Raw genomic sequence first — 19,864 nt, 5'->3', positions numbered from 1 at the left:
TAGCCAACAAGCAGTGGAACTGTGATGCGAGCCCAGGGCAGTCTGTGGAGAGCTGGCCTGGGTACCAACTGTGTCACCCTGTCCCTTCATCACAGCTCATACTAATTTGCCTCTTTCCTTGTCTAAATTCTCCTCCAGGCTGGGGACTTTTGAGAGCAGAGACCCTGTCTAACAAGTCTCTGCATCCAGTTCAGACAGCACACAGTATGTGGAGGTGTTAAAAATAGCTGAATGGACACAGAAGGCCTGGAGTCGCTACTTCCAAAGTGGAAGCATGGCAGAGATCTGGCAAGATGAAATAAGAGTCCTAGTGGCAATATGCATCAGAAAGTAATTGAGCCAGTGAGGCACAGGGAGCCAGGTTAGGGAAGTGTAGGGAGGAGAATCAAGGATTCAAGAAAGGGGTACAAATTCTACTCGTAAAGGATGTCACCGCCTTCTCATGGTGAATTATCAGATCAAATGACCAAGCATTTACTGAGTGCCTGTTTGCAAGAGGGGCACAAGGCCCGGAAGGGCAGAAGGCACAGGCCCTGGTCACGGGTCTGCCTCGTGGCAACTGCAGTGACCGGTGATCAGAGACGCGCACCCAATAGAACCAAGGGGATCCAGCAAGGCTTCCTGGGGGAGGTGCACCCTGAGATGTGTCTTAAATAAGGAGAGAGAAGGACAGAGTGTAGGAGAAGCTGGAGCTGGGCTTGTCTGAGTAAAGGTGTGCACATGAGATGCGGTGGGCTACAGGAGCGAACTGGAGGTTTTAGTGTTTCTGAGGCATAAACTTTCAGGCAGAGGGCCAGGAGCTGAGGGAGGGGCACTTTACTTAATCCTAAGACTATCCTTAAGAGCCACTCAAGGTTTCTAAGCAGGCACGGGAGTGATATGGTTGGAGGGCCAACTCTGGGAGAGAGTGGAGGATGAATTTGAGGGGAGCTGGCCCTAGAGGTGGAGAGATGTGTTAGTGCTAAAAGAACCAGCTGGATGGAAAGAAGTCACTGCTCAAGCAGGAAGTGACAAAGGCTGAGTGCAGGCTGGGAGGAGCAGAGGACGAGGATTTTGACTTCTCTATGAGCAGGCACCCATTTCTCAGATGATGGCTGGTGAATTCCATGCTCAGCATCAGCGGGAGTCAGCACTGGCACGGACCCCTTCATATTCCTGATCCTTGCTTGTTCTGGGGGCGGATACTCAGGAAAAGAGCCAGGGGTTCAGAATTCCTGGTTCCAGTCCTGCCTCTCACTAACCCACTTTGTGGCAAGAGGAATGGTTAAGTTTGCCAGGGAACTTGCGTTTTTATTCTTGGGGGAGATGAGAGGAAGTATTGCTCTGAGAGTTTATGGCATTAAGGCTCCTCAGTAGGGCTAGGACCTGGGGGAAAGAACCTGGGGGATGAAGAGCAGAGGGAGTCTTAGGAATCGAGTGAGATGGGTGTGCCCTTGACCTTTCACCGGGTTCCTGATCTATCACTCATTTTAGCTGGCAAAGGAACCTTGGAGGAAGGCTGTCCTGAAATAGGAACCCAGTCCATGGGTGATGGTAGGGTTCTTAGAGGACACTAGGAGTTTGCATCTGGCCACCAGAGGGAGCTGATGCAGTGAAGATGGAATCCAGAGAAAGGAAGCAAGGTGTTGACCTGGGGTCTAATCTGCACACAGGCCTCAGGGACTGGGAGTCACGCCAGGCCTCCAAGGGCCTGTTTGTACGAGAGCTCTGGGAAGAACTAAGAAAGGTATTGGACTTGGACCCAGACTCTGGACTCCAAGATTAAGACTGTTTCATGGCAGGTGGGGGAGCCTAGACCACCCTGGTTGGAAGACTTTCCAGGGAAGCCCGAGAGCTCCCCAGATGTGGGTGGGCAAGGGCTGAAGACGCCAGGTCTGGCTTTAGGCCAGGGCATCAGCACCCACGATGAGAAATTCTAGGGCACAGAATGGGGCTGTGCGCTAGGGTGTCTTAGTCCAGTTCATGGGAATTTGGACCTGGGATTCTTACAGCTAACGTGGCCAGATTCAGCAAATAAAAATACTCTTGCAAACACTGAGCAAATTGAACTTTAAAAAAAAATCTGGGCAAGGGTAGAGCCACGTGCCGTGGTTTGAAAAGAACAGGAAATGAGATCATGAGCCCCACCGAAGTGTAGACAGACGGAGGGGTGATGCTTGGTATGGCAGTGGGCTTTATCTAAGGGACACATGTTCCCCACACATAGATTAAGGCAGACGCTTTGGACAAAATGAACAGGACAGAGAGAAGAGGGCTAGATCCTGGGGCACACATCACAGAAGCTTCCAGAAAGGGAGAGGTGGGGCCTGCAGGTGTTATACTGAGGTGTCTGGAGCCCCGAGGGGGATGTGTGTGCATATCTCAGGGAGAGGGTATCTGTTCTGACTAATGGTAAGGAAAACCTTTCTTGTAACAGACCACTGTCTAACTCTGGAAGAGGTTGCTTTGTGAAATCTTGGGGAGCAAAGATGCTGTGAATTGTCACCATCACTGAATTTGCAATTTCCTCTCCTGTCTGTATCTGAGGCACTTCTGCTCTCCTCAATGCCTGATTGCCTCTCTTAAATAAGCACCTTTTTTTTTTTTTTGGAATCAAGCTAAATTCCATGTGACCGGATGAAGGTTACTGAGGTGCGTCTTGTGAGTGGGCATCGGGAGGGGAGCTTATGGAAAGATACAGACACCACCCCATGTTCATGGAGCTTCCAGACTGGTAAAGCAATAATTCCAGGAACATCAGGAGAAGTGTTTACCAGCTACAGAAGTCCTTGATTTTATTTTATTTTTTATTTTTTTTATTTTTTTTAATTTTTTTATTAGTTGGAGGCTAATTACTTCACATTTTTTTTTTTAATTTTTCTTGATTTTAATTAGAAAGAGAAATGGCAAGAAAATTACTGTCGCTAAGATGATGATGATGATAATTGTTATTACAGGGAGCCAACATTTATTGAATACTTACTATTGAAATCTAAGCTCTTTTCATGTATTAACTCACAGAACCAGCACAACAATGTAGGTGCTCTTGGGGGCCCTGTTCCAGAGATGAGGAAACTGCCCAAGTCACAGAGCTTGTAAGCGACAAGTCGGGATTTGACCAGGCTGATCTGAGCCCTCAGCCCGACGCTGGCACTTCTCTGTCACACTGGCATGCCCACACATACAACTACCTAATGGATCAAACAGCTTCGATGGCTTTCAGACCCTCAAACTGAGCATGTCCCAAATGGAACTTAGTATGAACATGTCCACACCCACTCTCCATCCTCGTCCTCCTGTCATCCCACCTCCATAAAAGGCCCCATTGCCCACCCCGGTGCTCTGGCTAGCCCCTCCTCTCATTCCCATATCCGTTCCCTCAGCTGTTAATGCTGCCACTCAAATCTCAACCCCCAAACCCACTCACTTCTCTCCACCTCCACCGCTCATACCCTGGTTCTAAACACCAGCATCTCTTGCTCAGAGGTCGTAACTTCAGTTCTATGAAAGTGCTTGTAAGACAGAGTCTTTTCAGGCCTGGGCATATTTTTAAATCTCAGGTCTGTGGTATTCCAGAGAGTTGCTGACAAACAAGGACTGCCGAGCACCAAGCATAGATGTAAGAATTTATCTTTCAGGCTCAGAATATGACAGAGCTTTGGCTTGGGTCATTAGCATGGGAGGATTGGAAAGGGACAGTTATTTAGGTTTTTATATATTGGAAAGTTGTCTTTTGAAATATTTTAGTAAAAGCTTTCCATGTGATTTAATTTGTCACACACACGCAAAATCACTTTCATTCTTCTCTTTATCTGAACCAGTCTCTCACACAAGTTGAGAGTGAGCTTAAAACATCTATGGGGCAATTCCTTGGAGGGCCAGTGGTTAGGATTCTGGCACTTTCATTGCCAAGGGCATGGGCTCAATCCCTGATTAGGGAACTAAGATCCCACAGGCTGCAGGGTGGGGCCAAAAAATTTAATTAAAAAATGTCTAAAGGACCATGTTCTGCCTCTGCTTAACATCTCTCAGTGGCTTCCCAGGTACTGAGAACAGACTCCAGCTCCCCAGGCTCGGCCTGCCAGGCTACGGGGCACTCACTGGCCCTGACCTGCTCTCCAGCACCTCCCTCCCGCCTTCACTCTCACTAGCAACTCGTCTCGCTCTTCTGTCCCTTCAACTGGCCAAGGTCCTTCCCACCTCGAGGATATTACTTGTATAGTTCCCTCTCGCTGGAATGCCCTTCCCCTGGCTCTCTGCAGGCCTGGATCCTTCTTGCTCCTCAAGCGTGAGCTTGGATGTCCTGTTCGAAGGACGTCTTCACTGACCATCTAAAGGAAGGTAAATTTCTCTCCTATCTTTATACATCTCAGCTCCAGGCCAGTTTCATCTGTCTCCTCGTTAGCACCTTTCACAACCTCTGACTATTTTATTGATTTACTTTTTCACTTTTTAAAAAGCTTGTTTTTTTTTCTTTTTGGCAGTTTTTAAATTAATTTTTTTTCCACCCCGTGCAGCACGTGGGATCTTCTGACCAGAGATCAAACCCATGGCCCCTGCATTAGAAGGTGGAGTCTTAACCACTGGGCCACCAGAAGGGTCTCTGGCACACTTTTTAAAAAAACTTTTTATTTTATAATGGAGAATAGATGTTATGGACTTTCCTGGTGGCTTAGGGGTAAAAAAAAAAAATCCGCCTGCCAATGTAGGAAACACGGGTTCCATCCTTGGCTCAGGAAGATGCCCTGGAGAAGGAAATGGCGACCCACTCCAGTATTCTTGCCTGGGAAATTCCACAGACAGAGGCGCCTGGTGGGCTACAGTCCATGGCGTCACAAAAGAGTTGAAAATGACTCAGTGACTAAACAACAACAACAACAATAGCTGATTATCAAAGCTGTGATGGTTTCAGGTGGGCAGCAAAGGGACCCAGTCATACATGTACATATATCCGTTCTCTCCCAAGGGCTTCCCTGGAGGTTCAGTTGGTACAGAATCCCCCTGCAATGCAGGAGACTCAGGGTGGGGACGGTTCCCTGAAGAAGGAAATGGCAGCCCACTCCAGTATTCTTGCCTGGGAAATCTCATGGACAGAGATGCCTGGTGGGCTACAGTCTACGGGGTTTCAGAGTCGGACACAACTGAGAGACTAAATCGCCACCACCACCCCCATTCTCCCTCGAATCCCCCTCTCATCTGGGCTGCCACATAACATTGAGCAGATTTCCCTGTACTATACAGTAGGTCCTTGTTGGTTATCTATTTTAAATACAGCAGTGTGTACCTGTCCATCCCAAACTCCCTAACTACCCATTCCCCCATGAGCAGGTCAACTTCCTGAGGGCAGGACCACATCTATCCTGTTATCTGTTGTATCCCCAACAGTGCCTGAAGCCTCATGTCACTAACTGATGGGTGACCCATGCATGAACCACCAGGAACCGCCTGTTCATCAAGAATCCGTTGGTCATGCAAAATAAATAATTCTTTCGGTTACTGAATTCTGCTAGCCCATGCAGGCAGGCAAACTGAAGCAGGTAAGAAACAATTGCCATAAAGGTCTATGAAAACATGACTTTCTGTTCAACTGGGTTTGTTAGAAAATTTAACTCTGCAAAATCTTAATTCCTGCAGCATTCCTATATACACGACTCAGAGCTCCATTTACTCTTTCTGGAAAGTCTCTGGGGGATTGGTCCTAGAAGGACCAGCAGGGCCCCCTGTGGCCTGGACAAATGTGCGTGTCTGCCCACATGCAGGATTTATTTATGCAGAAGTCTACCAAGCCAGTCGCCTGGGGCTTTTCCAGAAGGTAATCAACTCTGTGGTTTTCCCTTTGAGTGACTTTCAGTGATGCCATACAAAATCTGATCAGTTTAAGTAAAAGGTCAGCTACCAAGGTGGTCAATTTCTCTGATTTCTCAAGGGCCCTGGCCCCAAGAGACTGGGTCAGTATTTCCCACCACTTCAGGAACATGACTTCAGAAAGATGTTTTCCAGGAGGCCTGCAGGCCTGAGGACTGCAGTTAATTGCACTGCCTTTTCTCCTCTGGGAAGGAGGTGGCATTGAGGCGAGAGCTGATACATTCTGCTGATATCTATTTTTTTTCCCCTTGATGCACTCCAACTGACAGATTCAAGCTGGTGAAGCCTCAGACACATTTTATTCATTTATTAGTTTTAACGCTAACATAGAGGTTCCAAGCATGACCTCTGGTTTTTCCCAGCTCTACTATTTAGCAGCTACTTGATCATGGGGCAAGTTATTTAACCTCTGTGTTGTTCAGTTTTCTCATCTGTAAAATGAGCTTTTAGTAATAATACCTTCCTTGTAGGATTTTGGGTGGGGAGTAAATGAGATAATCCATGTACAGTGCATGGAAGAGAACAGAGCTTAGCACACAGCTCTCATTAAATGTGAGAGATCTCATAATCATTATTACAAATCACAAAGTGAGGTGCAAACTGTAGAAAACACACTATATTTCAAAGAAGCAGATTCACAGACATGGAGACTAAAGAGCATTTTAGGAACAGCACTTCTTAAGGCCTCTCATTAGACACTGTGTCTAACAAACTCTACCAGAATAAAGGCAGCCCTTTGCCTAGTGGGGAAACCTGCCCCAAGAAGGGCTGCCATTCCTGTCCTTGGGTTTCTGCAAGCAAACTGGAGGTGATGACAGCGGCTGGGGAGGCGGGAGGGATGGGAGTCACATTTGATGAAAGCACAATTTCTGGAACAGTTCAATAGCAAGAAAAGGTAGAGCCTCTCAGGATGCAGTGGGCCTACCCAGCCAGGCTCCCAGACCCCTTCACCTCCTCCTCCATCTCTAGGACCAATCCGGACCCCGCGGGTGTAGAAGGTAACCGGCAGCTTCCAGGTTCCCTGAGCTCCAGTGGAATGCTGCTAAGTTCCCTAGGCTGTGGGCTCAGAAGCCAGACTGCCTGGGTTTACCACGTGGCTCTGCCCTCTCTCACTGGTAATGCTGCACAAGTGACTTAATCTCCTTTGAGTTTCTCCTGAGTAAAATAGGGACACTAACATTACATGCTTTACTCATCTAACAAAGACTTAGAAAGCAACGACCATGGACCAGGCATATCATAAATTTTACAAAAATATTCACTTGTTTAACTCTCATGATAACCCTATGATTGAAGTCGCTTAGTCATGTCTGACTCTTTGGACTATAGCCTGCCAGGTTCTTCCATCCATGGGATTTTCCAGGCTTGCTATTTATTTCCTTCTCCAGGGGATCTTCCCAACCCAGGGATCGAAGCCGGGTCTCCCGCACTGCAGGCAGACTCTTTACCGTCTGAGCCACCTGGGAAGCCTTGATGACCCCTATGAGAAAGGCATTATTGTCATCAGGAACCTGTCTTACAGATGCGGAAAATGAGGCACAGAGAGGTTAATTAACTTGTTCATCGTCACACAGCTAACAAGGAGGAGTCAGGGTTTGAACTCAAGCAGTCTGGATCCAGAGTTGGTCCTACTGACTAGTCTTACACTGCCCAGTTCTTAATGATGTGCTGGCAACCACTGGGTTTCCAAAGGGACTCCCCATAACCCTGGGACCTGTACCCCAAAAGGCCTATGCAGTTCCCACAACCATGACCTCCTCATCAGTGATAACCTTCCTGCATGCTCATTATGTACCAGGTGCTATGTGAAGTACTCAGTTCCCACCACTTCAAAGGATTCTCTCCTTGAAGGAACTGTTGCTATTATTATGCCCATAATACTGGCAAGGAAACTGAGGCCCAAGTCTGAGCGTCTGACACCAAACCTCTGCAACAACGCAGGAGGCGGAGCCCAGGGCCCAGCAGCAGGCTCCACATCCCTGTCCGGCTTCCTCCTTGCTCCCTCAGCCTCTGTTACGCTGTCTGCAAAGCAGGCGTGACGGCAACAGTACTCGCTGTCTCTATCTGCGAGGAGGATTAAAGATGATACTTTTGAACCGCTCAGCACAGTGTGTGACCGTAATTGCCCAAGACATGGGATGCATACTTAATATGACACTATTATGTTATAATTGCAGGTCCTCTTTCTAGGGATTTAATCAGGCCATCTGGAATCCCGGTCCCCCTTCCCCATCCTCCAACCGAACAATCCTCCAACCGCACAGTCCTCCAGTCCCAAGGCAGGTCTTTCCTTGCCCCCACTGACAGCTTCAGTTTCCTTGTGTATAAAATGGGGGTGTTGAGCTAGTCAAGCTCTTGGGTGCCTCCAAGCATGGACAGTCTCTGAGTTTTTCACCTGTGTTCTGGTGCACATACACCACTACTTACTGGGCAACAGCTTTTTCTCCATGACTCCATCCTGACAATTTAATTCTCAGTTTTTGCTTTTATTTCTTGCAAATACTTATTACTGCAGCCAAGAGGGTCTCTTGGGAGAGAAGTGTGTCTAGTTTCCCAGCTTACTGGGCACTGGATGAGGCCCAGTGGGAGGAAACGAGCCCAAGAATTTGCCAGTTTACACTTTTATTCAAAAGCAGCCCAGTGGTTCTCAAAGAGCCACAAGGAAAGCCACCTTCTGTCTCTGCCTGGAAGGGCACTTCAGGAAGGAGGGAGAGACGCCAGGCCTAGGAGCAGAGGGGCAAACTACAGGTCAGTGTATCCCTAACACCCACGTTGCTGACCAGCACAAGGTTTGAAAACAGCTGGAAAACTTTGATGTGGGGCATATACATGCCTCGTTCTTGTCTTACTTCCAGTCGGGTCCACTTGTTGGTGTTCCTTGCCTGGTTTTGGGATGTCTGAGTTTGGACTATGGACTAGGGAAGGTTGGTATGGAATAAATTCTAGTATCATAGATGGGTATGAAGAAGCCAATATTTTACAAAATCTTGGTTAATTCATTCTGATCACCTATTATATTTCAAGCAGTATTCCAGGCTTACTAAAAATATTTTATTGGTTTTCAAATAATAATAGTGATATAATAATAACAAACTCATATAGTGCGTATTGTGTACAAGGAATTGTTCTAATTTTAACATATATATTATATATATATATGCTTTCAATATACATATTTTGTTACATGCATATGTGTGTATGTGCTCAGTCATGTCTGACTCTTTGTGATCCCATGGATGGCATCCTGCCAGGATCCACAGGATTTTTCAGGCAAGAATACTGGAGCAGGTTGCCATTTCCTCCTCCAGGGAATTTTCCTGACCCAGGGATCTAACCCAAGTCTCCTGCATTGCAGGCAGATTCTTTATCATTGAGCCACCAGGGAAACCCCATTATATACACATACACACATATATATGTGCACACACACATCCACAAATATACTCATTCACACATATGAACTTATCTAATCCTTACTTTAACCCTATAAAATTTATCTTTGTTGCTCAGAAGAAGAAACTGCAGACAGAGAGGCTAAGAAAACTGACCCGGGTCACAGAGCCTGAAAGTAGTAAGCAGGACTGAGATTTGAACCAGGCAAGCTGTTGCTGGAGCCCTGCTCTTACCACCATACTCCCCTGTCTCTCTGTGCTACCAAAGGCCTTCCACGCTCTTCTGACTATTCAAATGCTGCCTGGGTACCTACTAGATGCCAAGTCCTGGGTTGGGTGCCAAAGAAATCTAGATTCCTAATTACAGGCTTCAAATTCAAGGTTGTCTTGCGGCTGCCCCTCTGGAAAGTTCCCCACCTCCCAATCATTTCTTCCTTCTCACTGTTCCAGCCACAACAAAGGGAGATTGCTTGGAGAAGGCAATGGCAGCCCACTCCAGTATTCTTGCCTGGGAAATCCCAGGGACAGAGGAGCTCGGCGGGCTACAGTCCATGGGGTTGCAGAGAGTCAGACACGACTAAACGACTAACACTTTCACTTTCACACTAGATGTATTTAGGAGCAGAATTCATGTCTTCTAAGGTCATTTACAGAGAAGGCACTGGCGACCCACTCCAGTACTCTTGCCTGGCAAATCTCATGGATGGAGGAGCCTTGTAGGCTGCAGTCCATGGGGTCATGAATAGTCGGATATGACTGAGCGACTTCACTTTTACTTTTCACTTTCATGCATTGGAAAAGGAAATGGCAACCCACTGAAGTGTTCTTACCTGGAGAATCCCAGGGACGGAGGAGCCTGGTGGGCTGCCGTCTATGGGGTTGCACAGAGTCGGACACGACTGAAGCGACTTAGCAGTAGCAGCAAGGTCATTTAGCAAGTCTTCCTATGGATACCTTTAGGTGTTGCAGGTACCTCAAACCAGGGTGACTTTGTCTCCCAGGGGACATCTGGCAACGTCTGGAGATGTTTTTGGCTGTCACAACTAGGAAGGTGCTACTGGCGTCTAGGAAGTAGAAGTGAAAGATGCCCCTAAACATCCTACAACACACAGGATGACGCCACAACAGTGATTCAGCCCAAGATGTTAACAGCGCTGAGGCTGAGAAACCCTGGTGGAGGGAAATACAATTTTTTTTGCATCATCTCATGTATCAGGCAGTTCTCATTACAGGATTCTGTAAGCGTGACAATAAAATGGTTCCTTCAGAAATGAATCGTGAAATGGCAAATCAGAGAACTGTAGGCCTCACTTGGATAGAGGCCCCCAGGTCCCCTCCTCAACACATTTTCCCAAGGAAGCCAAATTCCTTTTCAGAGCCTTCAAGTCCCCTCAATGAGGAGTTTTTCCTTTTCTTTTGGGTAGCAAAAAGATGAACAAATCGAGACTGTTTTGTGCTAAAGTAAGTCACACTGAGATCTCTGTGCACCTTTCTGAGAAAAAAATTATATGATTGCAGCAAATGGAACATGTAATACTTGCAAAGTTCGGAGAAATCTTTGTCCGAAAGATGTGCCCACTTGCTGTTTAATGCTGCTACCGAAGTACAGAAAAGAGCCAGCTCATTAAACCTGTCATGCATAATGTAACAAAAGTGTGATTCCATGTCCTCCTCCCAGCCAATCTTTTCTGCCTTGTGAGATGTAGCAAGGGGCCTGAAAACTTTCTCCTCCTTAGAAGTAAATGCTCAGTTAGTGGCAAAACCCACTTTGCCAAAATAGAAATTCTAGGTCTGTTCAAATATGCGAAAAAAGACATCTCAAACACCAGGTGTAGGTAAACCAAACTGGTGTGTTCATATCTGAACATGTTGTCATGTTACTTTGAATAGAAAATAATGAACTGTAGTTACATGTCTCTTGCTCTGGCATCATGGCTTATTCTATTATTTGTAGGGTAATTGCTTTACAATACTGTGTTGGCTTCTGCTGTACAGCAACTGTGAATCACCCATGAAAAAAAAAGTGAAAGTGTTAGCTGCTCAGTCATATCCTGACTCTTTGCCACTCTATGGACTGTAGTCCGCCAGGCTCCTCTGTCCATGGAATTCTCCAGGCAAGAATACTGGAGCAGGTTGCCATTCCCTTTTCCAGGGGATCTTCTCGACCCAGGGATCAGACCCAGGTTTTCTGCATTGCAGGCGGATTCTTTATATACCCCCTCCCTCTTGAGCCTTCCTCCCACTCATGGCTTAAGAGTTGAAAACAAGGCCTTTCCTTACAGGAAGGAGTCACTCTTGATTTTGGCAAGCCCTTAATGTATCTTTCTTGGGGGCAGAGACTCAGTGCTGTCCTCCAGAATCCTTTACCTTGTTTAAGAATTGTAGAACCTGAATTTTTAGCGGGGCACATGGCTGCCCAAATAAAGACTACATTTCCCAGGTTCCCTTGCAGCTAAGTGCTGACCAATAGGGAGTGAGGGGAAGTGATGTGTGCAATCTCTGGAACAGGCCCTATCCTACATTTCCTTTTCCCACTGGACAGCCATAGCCCTGGTGGGTGGGGTCAGCCATGTTGGGCTGTGCAGAGAAAGGTATCACCTAAGGGATCACAGAGCAACAAGAGGGAGGGTGCCTGGGTCTCTGACCTGGAGCTGCAATAACACCCCAGACTGCCCAAGCCTTGATTGTTAGAAGAGGAAAATGTTAAGCTCCTATCTTATCCAAGCCACAAGCATTTCCTATGTATGTTACAGCTAATGAACCTCTATCCTAATTAATCCATTCCACAAATGGATCTTTAAATCAATTCAGTGAAGTACTAATATATAGTGGCTATTGCACTGGGTGCTGAAGATCAAAGATGAAACACCACCTTCTAAGGAATTCTAGAAAGAATGGATAGTGTTCTTTATAAAAATTTTCACAAATAAATGAACCAATTCCTGAGATGTAAAGGGCAAAGTTCTATTGTTACAATCCCCAAATTAATTCCTAGTAACACCAATCCCATAAACAGATCTGCACATTGAAAACATTTTTTTCCCCAATTTTTGGCCTTGCCATGTGGCATACAGGATCTTAGTTCCCTGACCAGGGATCAAAATTGTGCCCTCTGCAATGGAAGCATGGAGTCTTAAGCACTAGACTGCCACGGAAGTAAGTCCCCAGATCTGCACATTTTTTTCTGTAAAGGGCCAAAGAGTAAATATTTTAGGCTTCATGGGCCATTTGGTCTCTGCCACAAATACTCAGCTCTGCCTTGGTAGTGAAAGCAGTTATAAACAATGCTAAATAAATGGGCATGCCTATTTCCCCATACAACTTCTTATACAAAAATAGGTGGCAGGCAGCTCTAGCTTGCTGACTCCTGATCTATGGTAAAATAATTTAATAGGACAACCTTCTTTTGGGGATTGACAAGAAACATGGGACGTTAAAGACAGAATTTTTTTAAAAAGCTTGTTAAATTTTATTTAATCCAGTGTCCTCCAAATTTATTGAACTACTTCAAAGTTTAAAATAATACTTATTAGTATCCCAGGACCAGCCTTTGAATGTGCTATTGCAAACACTGGCTAAGTAGCTTTTACTGTTAGTGGGTTATTTTAGGCATACATAAAATATATAGCAGTACAATAACCCCAACATGTCCACTACCCAACTCAACTGAAAAAATAAAGCATTGTAAATGCAAACACCTCTGTACACCTATCTTGATTCCATCATCTCTTCTACCCTCCTGAGATTACCACCTCCCCTGAATTTGACATTTATCATAGCTATCTTGCTTTATATATATATGCTTTTACTATTTTATGAATTCCTACTAATATATAGACTATTTTGCATGTTGGTAAGCTTTATGTAAATGTTAGCATTAAACCCAAATCCTGCCTCAACTTGCTTTTTTTGCACAATATTGTCTCTGAGATTTATATAATAACATGTAGCTCTAGTTCATTTATTTTCTTTGCTAGTTGGTATTCCTGTGAATGAACATAGCAGCATTTATTCATCTGTTCTCCAGTAGAAAGCTTGTTCCTTTCTCTTTTCTGTATTTTGTTATTACAAACACTGCATCTATGAACATCTTTGTACATAGGGGAGAGTTTCTCCAGGGTATAGACCTAGGAGTAGCATTATGTGTTTTCAAGTTTACTTGAAAGTGGATTCAGAGTCCCCTCTGGTGCTGTTTAAGAGTCTGTGCTCTTCTATAGCTTTTCTCCAATCTGCCAGTCTGATGGGAATGAAATACATAGTAGGGTGTGGTTTCAGATTGCATTTCCAGGGTTACTAGTAAGGTTGAGCCTCTTTTCATACATTTCTTGGACTATTTTTATGTTAATTCTTCACAGGGATCTTTGGCCTTGGATGATGCTGACAGTGTAGATTGACACAAGAGACTGACAGGCATAAAAATTTCTAAGGAGAACTGAGGCTGGAGGTGGATCCTTCCAAGATGAACCAGTGTGCCTCATTCAAATGTTTGTTTCCCATTTCCCAATGCTGATTCTTTGACTGAAGTTACCTTAAAAATTAATTTTTGTGGGAGTGTAGTTGCCTTGCAATGTTGTATTCATTTCTGCTATACAGCAAAGTGAATCAGCTAAACGTGTATATATATCTCCCCCCTTTTTGGATTTCCTTCCCGTTTAGGTGACCACAGAGCACTGAATAGAGTTCCCTGAGCGCTACAGTAGGTTCTTGTTGGTTATCTATTTTGTCATTAATATCACTAGTGTATATATGTCAACCTCAATCTCCCAGCTCATCCCACCCACCCTCTCTTCCTCGGTGTCCATACATGTGTTCTCTATGTCTGTGTCTCTATTTCTGTTTTGCAAATAAGATCATCTGTGCCATTTTTTTAGATTCCACATACATGCATTAATATATGATATCTGCTTTTGAAGTTACTGCTTTAGTGGAGAGAACTTGGGCTTTGGAGTCAGACAGGCCTGGTTCTAATGCGAGATGAGGCTCTTTCTACATGTGACGGTAGCCAGATTTCCCAGCCTCCTGGAGCCCCAGTTCCCTCAGGTGTGAAGAGGAAAATAAAGTCTTGCACGCAGACGGGGGAGACTGAACAATGTGAGAAGCACCCGGGACAGTGTCTGGCCTACAACTCACGATCGTGAGTTCCCTCTGTCATCCTGTGCAATACAGGAGTGTGGGCTGAAGCTCCGCTCATTCTTTCACCCTCGGCGCACCTCAGTTTACCCCACGGGGAAAAGTGCCACACCACTTACACACAGAACATCAGACCACAAAACTGAATAACCCACAGAGCTAGAAAAGACTTTGGAGATCACTCAGTCTGGTGGTTCTTCATCTGTCATAGGGTGATTTCATGAGCTGATCAAAGACAAGTTCACTTTGGAAAAATGGCACATGGGCTCTAATCTCTGGGTTGACTACAAACTTTCTGAAGGATGGGACCTGCTCCTGCACCGTTACCCAGAGCACCACTGTCATGACCTTATATGAAGGACTTTGTATAAGGATATGGCTGTGTGGTAAGTACTGGTTGGCTGGCTTATTGCTAAGGGAAGTTAACACTCCTGTGTAACTAACATTTTCACCTAGAGTTTGGGAGGTTTGCTTGCAGATGAGAAAATAAGCATCTTGGACAGAAATTTAACAGACTCAAGAGGGGACCCCCCCTCCCCGCCAAAAAACCCCCGTTCCTAGGAAGTCAAATCCCATGTGGCAGACTACATACTCTCAAACTTCCGGACTGAATCTGAAGGCCCAGTTGGACGTGAGCCCCAAATACCATTTAAGATTTAGTTTTCTGCCTTTCTGTAAGCACCAAATGTGTTTGTTTTACTTTCAACACTTTGGAAGCTCAGAAGAAATTCCAAGTGTTGGCAAACTGTCTGCTGTTGCAATCTGGTTTCTGCCCACACCGGGCTGTTGAAACTGCTGCTGCGGGCACTGGTGTCTCCCGCACTGCCAGTCAAGTCGCCTCCTTTTGGTCTGCATCTTCTCTGCCTGTGGGTAGCCTTGGATGCTGGCAACCCCTCCCCATCTCAGTTTCCTACATCTGCTACCTCACTTTCTTCAGGCTTTTCTCAGACCTGGGAGCCCTAGTCTTTTGCCTCGTGATGATGCCTCTTCATTGGCCCTTTTCCTGGGCTTCAGGCCCACCCATGACTTCAGTGGCCACCGGTCTGCCAGCATGCCTCCCAAAAGCATCTCAGTTAAGACCTTTCTTCTGAGTTCCCCACCTGAATCTCACCTGTCTACCGCCGTCTCCATGTTGAAGCCATTTTGCATCTGAATTAGATAGGAAAAGTCCTGTCTGTCACATCTAGTATCAGCAACACACTTGGTAACAGCCCTTTGTATCATTCACTCATTTAACAAGTATTTACTGGGCTCCAACTATGTGCCATGTTCTGTGGCAGGCCCTGCAGTCAAGGAAACAGATTTCTGGCCTAGCCCTAAAGAGAGAAAGAAGCTACTCTTTGAGATAAAGGCTGAGCTATGACTCTTTCTTCTGGAGTATTCTATGCCCCCCTTCCCTAACCTCTGCCCACTTGGGACAAGACCCCATCAATGAAGGGCCATATTTGTTCTCTATCCGTCTTCCTTTCTGTTGTCGTTTCCTGCTAGTGACTTCATCTAAGGTTGCAAATACAGCTGGGAATGGACATTCAACCACTTTGGTCAAAGTTCCAGGATACCATCCAATGATGGTCTTCAAAAATCCCACACTTCAGAGAAAATATAGAACCTGAGTATCCCGAGGAACTCGGAAATCAGTGAGGTGGGGACAATGGCCCCCAGGCCAGTCAGCCCCAATCAATTTTCTTCCTGCACCTGGAGGGGGTACTGAGCCACTAGAGAAGAAGGGCCCAGACACACCTGCCTTCAGCCTGGGCTACAAACCACACCCCTTGTTGGCACACTAGCACATCGCTTCAAGATATTTATTCCTCGTCTCTCTTAGAGGAAGTTGAGGCTGTTGTGTTTGGCAATCGGGAGAAGCTGACCTCCCTGGTCCCCAGTGGGGGAGCAAGGATATTCACTAATATTTAATGTGCATCTTCTGTGACACGAGCATGCTACATGATTTACCTGCTGTGTGTGTGTGTCCAGTCACTCAGCCATGTCTGACTCGCTGCGATTCTATGGACTGTAACCCACCGGGCTCCTCTGTCCATGGGATTTTCCCGGCAAGAATACTCAAGTGGGTTGCCATTTCCTTCTCCAGGGAATCTTCCAGACCCAGGAATGGAACCGTGTCTCCCACGGCTCCTGCATTGCAGGCAGATTCTTTACTGCTGAGCTACCAGGGAAGCCCAGTTTACTTCCTACGTGGTGTTAAATGGTTCAGTTTTACTTAATTCTTCTGACAAAGAGTGGGAATATTATGGTTCCTATTTTATAGATACAGAAATTGAAGCCCAGAGAAGTGCATAACTTGCTTAAGGTCACACAGAGAGTAAGAAGTCGAGCCAGGATTTGAACCCAGGCAGTCTGGCTGCAGGCCTGCACTCCTAGCCACTCTGCTCGGCTCCTTCTCTAACTAGATGACAACATGAGCACTTAATTCCCTGGCAAGCTTCCTCTGATGGAGGAGCTTGACACAGAGGCTCTCGTTTCCATGGACAACCAAGTGGGCAGCATCTGGCACTCAGCATTTTCAAAACTGAACCCATTACTTCTGTGACATTGTCTGTGTCCTGTATTTTTTAATAGCATCCTTAGCTACACACTCCCCAGAAACCTGAGTCAAACTCTAATATAAAAGTTTTTGGAGGGGAAAGAGTTATCACATGCACAGGCTACCACACACAACAGTGGAGTAAATTTCCCTCCCATTTCTGGCTCCCCCATATGATGGGCTGAATTAGGTCTCCCCCCGCCTCCCCCAGAGATATGCTGAAATCCTAAGCATCCTACCCGACAACTATGAAGTGAAGGTAATTTTATTTAGAAATAGAGTCTTTGCAGATATAGTCAAGTTAGATGAGGTCATTGTTGTTGTTTAGTCACTAAGTCATGTCCTTGTGACCCCATGGACTATAGCTTACCAGGCTCCTCTGTCCATGGGATTCTCCAGGCAAGAACACTGGAGTGGGTTGCCATTTCCTTCTCCAGGGGATCTTCCCAACCTAGGGATCAAACCCTCATCTCTTGCATTGCAGGCGGATTCTTTACCGCTGAGCCACTGGCAAAGCCCCACATGAAGTCACTGGGGGTGGGCCCTGACCCAGTTTGACTGGTGTTTACAGGAAGGTGGAGGTTTAGACCAGAAACAGAGAGAAGACAGCCATGTGAAGAAGGAGGGCGAGACTGGAGTGATGCCGGCACAAGCCAAGGAACGCGGGGCTACTAGAAGCCTGAAGGGAACAGAAGGATCCCCTCCAGATACTGCGGAGGGAGCATGGCCCTGCTGACACCTTGATTTTGGACTCTAGCCTTCAGAACTGTGAGACAGTAAATGTCTGTTGTTTTAAGTCACCAAGTCTGTGGTGCTTTGTTTCAGCAGCCATAGAAAATAGATATACCCAGTTTTCTAACTCCCCTCCTTGGCTGGTTATTGGTTTCATGTATACTCTTCCAGAGACAATCTAAACATGGATATAGAAAATACTCAGTTATGTATTTCACACAAGGGTGATGATATCTCATACACTATTTTCTATGGTCCTTTTCACCTTATAACACATCAGGACTAATTTCAAAAATTGTAATAAGTATATGTAACAGAAAAACCGACAATTTTAATATTAAACAAAAATTTTTTTCATGCCACACAGTATGTGGGATCTTAGTTCCCCAACCAGTGATCGAACCTATACCCCTTGCACCAGAAATGCAGAGTCTTAACCACTGGACTGTCATGGAAGTCCCTATTTTTAACATTTTAAGTGTACAGTTCTGTGGCATTAAGTAATTCACATTGTCATGCACTACCAACCACCTTCAGAACTCTTTCATCTTCCAAACTGGAACTTGGTACCCACACTAACCCCAGGCCCCCCTCTCCACAGCACACCAGGGCCATTTCTAACAAGGCTCAGCCCCTCACCCCCTACATGTGTCCCCAGGTTTTATCTTCTCTAGCATCTTTCTCCATCTCTCCATGCCCACTGCTTCTGCATCAGTCCAGCTGCCAGCATCTCTCACCTGGATCCCTGTAAGAGTGTCCTCATTCCAGGCCCCTTCCTGCCTCAGCCCCTCTCTCTAAAACACAACACTGATGTCACTCCCCTCCTTAACCATCTGGTACGGCTCCTACCTCCCGCAAGATAGTGTCAAAATTCTTTGGTGTGGCATAAAAGACCCTCCCTGGGCTGAGTTTAGCCAAGATTTCTCTGTGGTGTCCAACGTCTGGTCCAGGGTCTGGCCCACAGGAGGTGCTCAGAGCACTGCTGGTTGAACCTGTGTTCTTAGTTTCAATTCCTTATGTTTCTTCCAACACCCACTCCCACCTTGGCCTTTGTATATGTGGTTCCCTCTGTGTGGACTTATTTTTTCTACTACCCTCTCCCTTCCTCTCATAGCTTTATCTTCTCTACTTAGTAAATCTGTTTATTCTCAGGATTCACAACAAACGGTACTTCTTGCATTTCAGGCTCTCGACCTAGATCTTTACTGCCTTATAGTAGAGCATTTGCCAGATTTTCCCACAATTCCTTGACCTCTTTGCCCACCCACTCCCAGTCTAACTCACAGTAGGCCAGGCACACAGTGGGGCCTGGTTTGGGCCTGCTGAGTGCAGGGCGCCTTGCCAGCTCTGCTCCTGGACCTGCTCTGTGGCTCCTCCCTGACACCGATAGGGGAGGACAGTCGGGCCCCAAAGCGCCCCTCCTGGGAGCAGGCAGAGGGCGGCTTCCCATCTTGCAGGAGGCGCTAATGCAGTGACTTCAGGCAGGGGTGGCAGCAGCTCCCACAGGGTCATCTCTGGGCCCAGAGGGCGGCCTCATGTCTGCTGGAGGTGAAGGAACTGGCATCCCGTGCCTGCACTTTTAAGCCAACCCAGCTGAAGAGGCCGAGGAGTGGCAAGGACAAGGGCACTCAAGAGGAGAGGAGAGGAGAGGATAGATGAGAGCAGTCCCCACTCTGAGAGGCTGGGGAGCCTTCCAGGGCCCCACAGAGGCACGTGCAGGGCCCAGGTGCTCGGCCTCTGCAGGTGATCTGAGGGAGAGAATGGGGAGACCCAGGTCTGAATTCAGGGGCCCATGTGAACTTGACCGAGGGAAACGGCTGGCATAGATGTGGCTCTAGATGTACCCCCTCCCACAACCTCCCCCCATCCCATTTTCTCCAGAAGTCCCTGGTCAGGAGCCTGAGGCCATCCTATCCTCTCCAAGTTCCTGAGGTGCTCCATCCCTCCCTCCTCAGGGCCTCTCTCCTCCACAGTCTACTTCACTTTCTTTGTATTCAGACTCTGTGAGATTATCTCGCAGATCTGTTTGCTATTGCTTATAGTAGGCATCTCCCCAGCAGCACTTAAGTCTCCTCAGAGCTCTGAAAAGACCTGGCTCCTTCAGGCTGGGGAAGGAGTGGGTGGAGAGCATCTTTCCTTCTGACACTAAGGGCTGGAATTCCCCTCAACCAGGTGATCCTCTTCTTAAAGGGCCACAGAAGCTTATGGGAACAAGGACCAGCAG

At 46.5% G+C, this 19,864-nt stretch overlaps 1 protein-coding gene across 4 annotated transcripts in view; it reads right to left on the bottom strand.

The window, feature by feature from the left end:
• BTBD11 (BTB domain containing 11) overlaps window positions 1-19,864 on the bottom strand; it is a 315,694-nt gene that overhangs the window by 51,121 nt on the left and 244,709 nt on the right. The gene's annotated exons all lie outside the window — the stretch shown is intronic.

This window comes from Cervus canadensis, chromosome 21 (assembly GCF_019320065.1).
Source record: "Cervus canadensis isolate Bull #8, Minnesota chromosome 21, ASM1932006v1, whole genome shotgun sequence".
NCBI lineage: Eukaryota > Metazoa > Chordata > Mammalia > Artiodactyla > Cervidae > Cervus > Cervus canadensis.
This window is presented reverse-complemented; position numbering and strand designations above follow the sequence as displayed.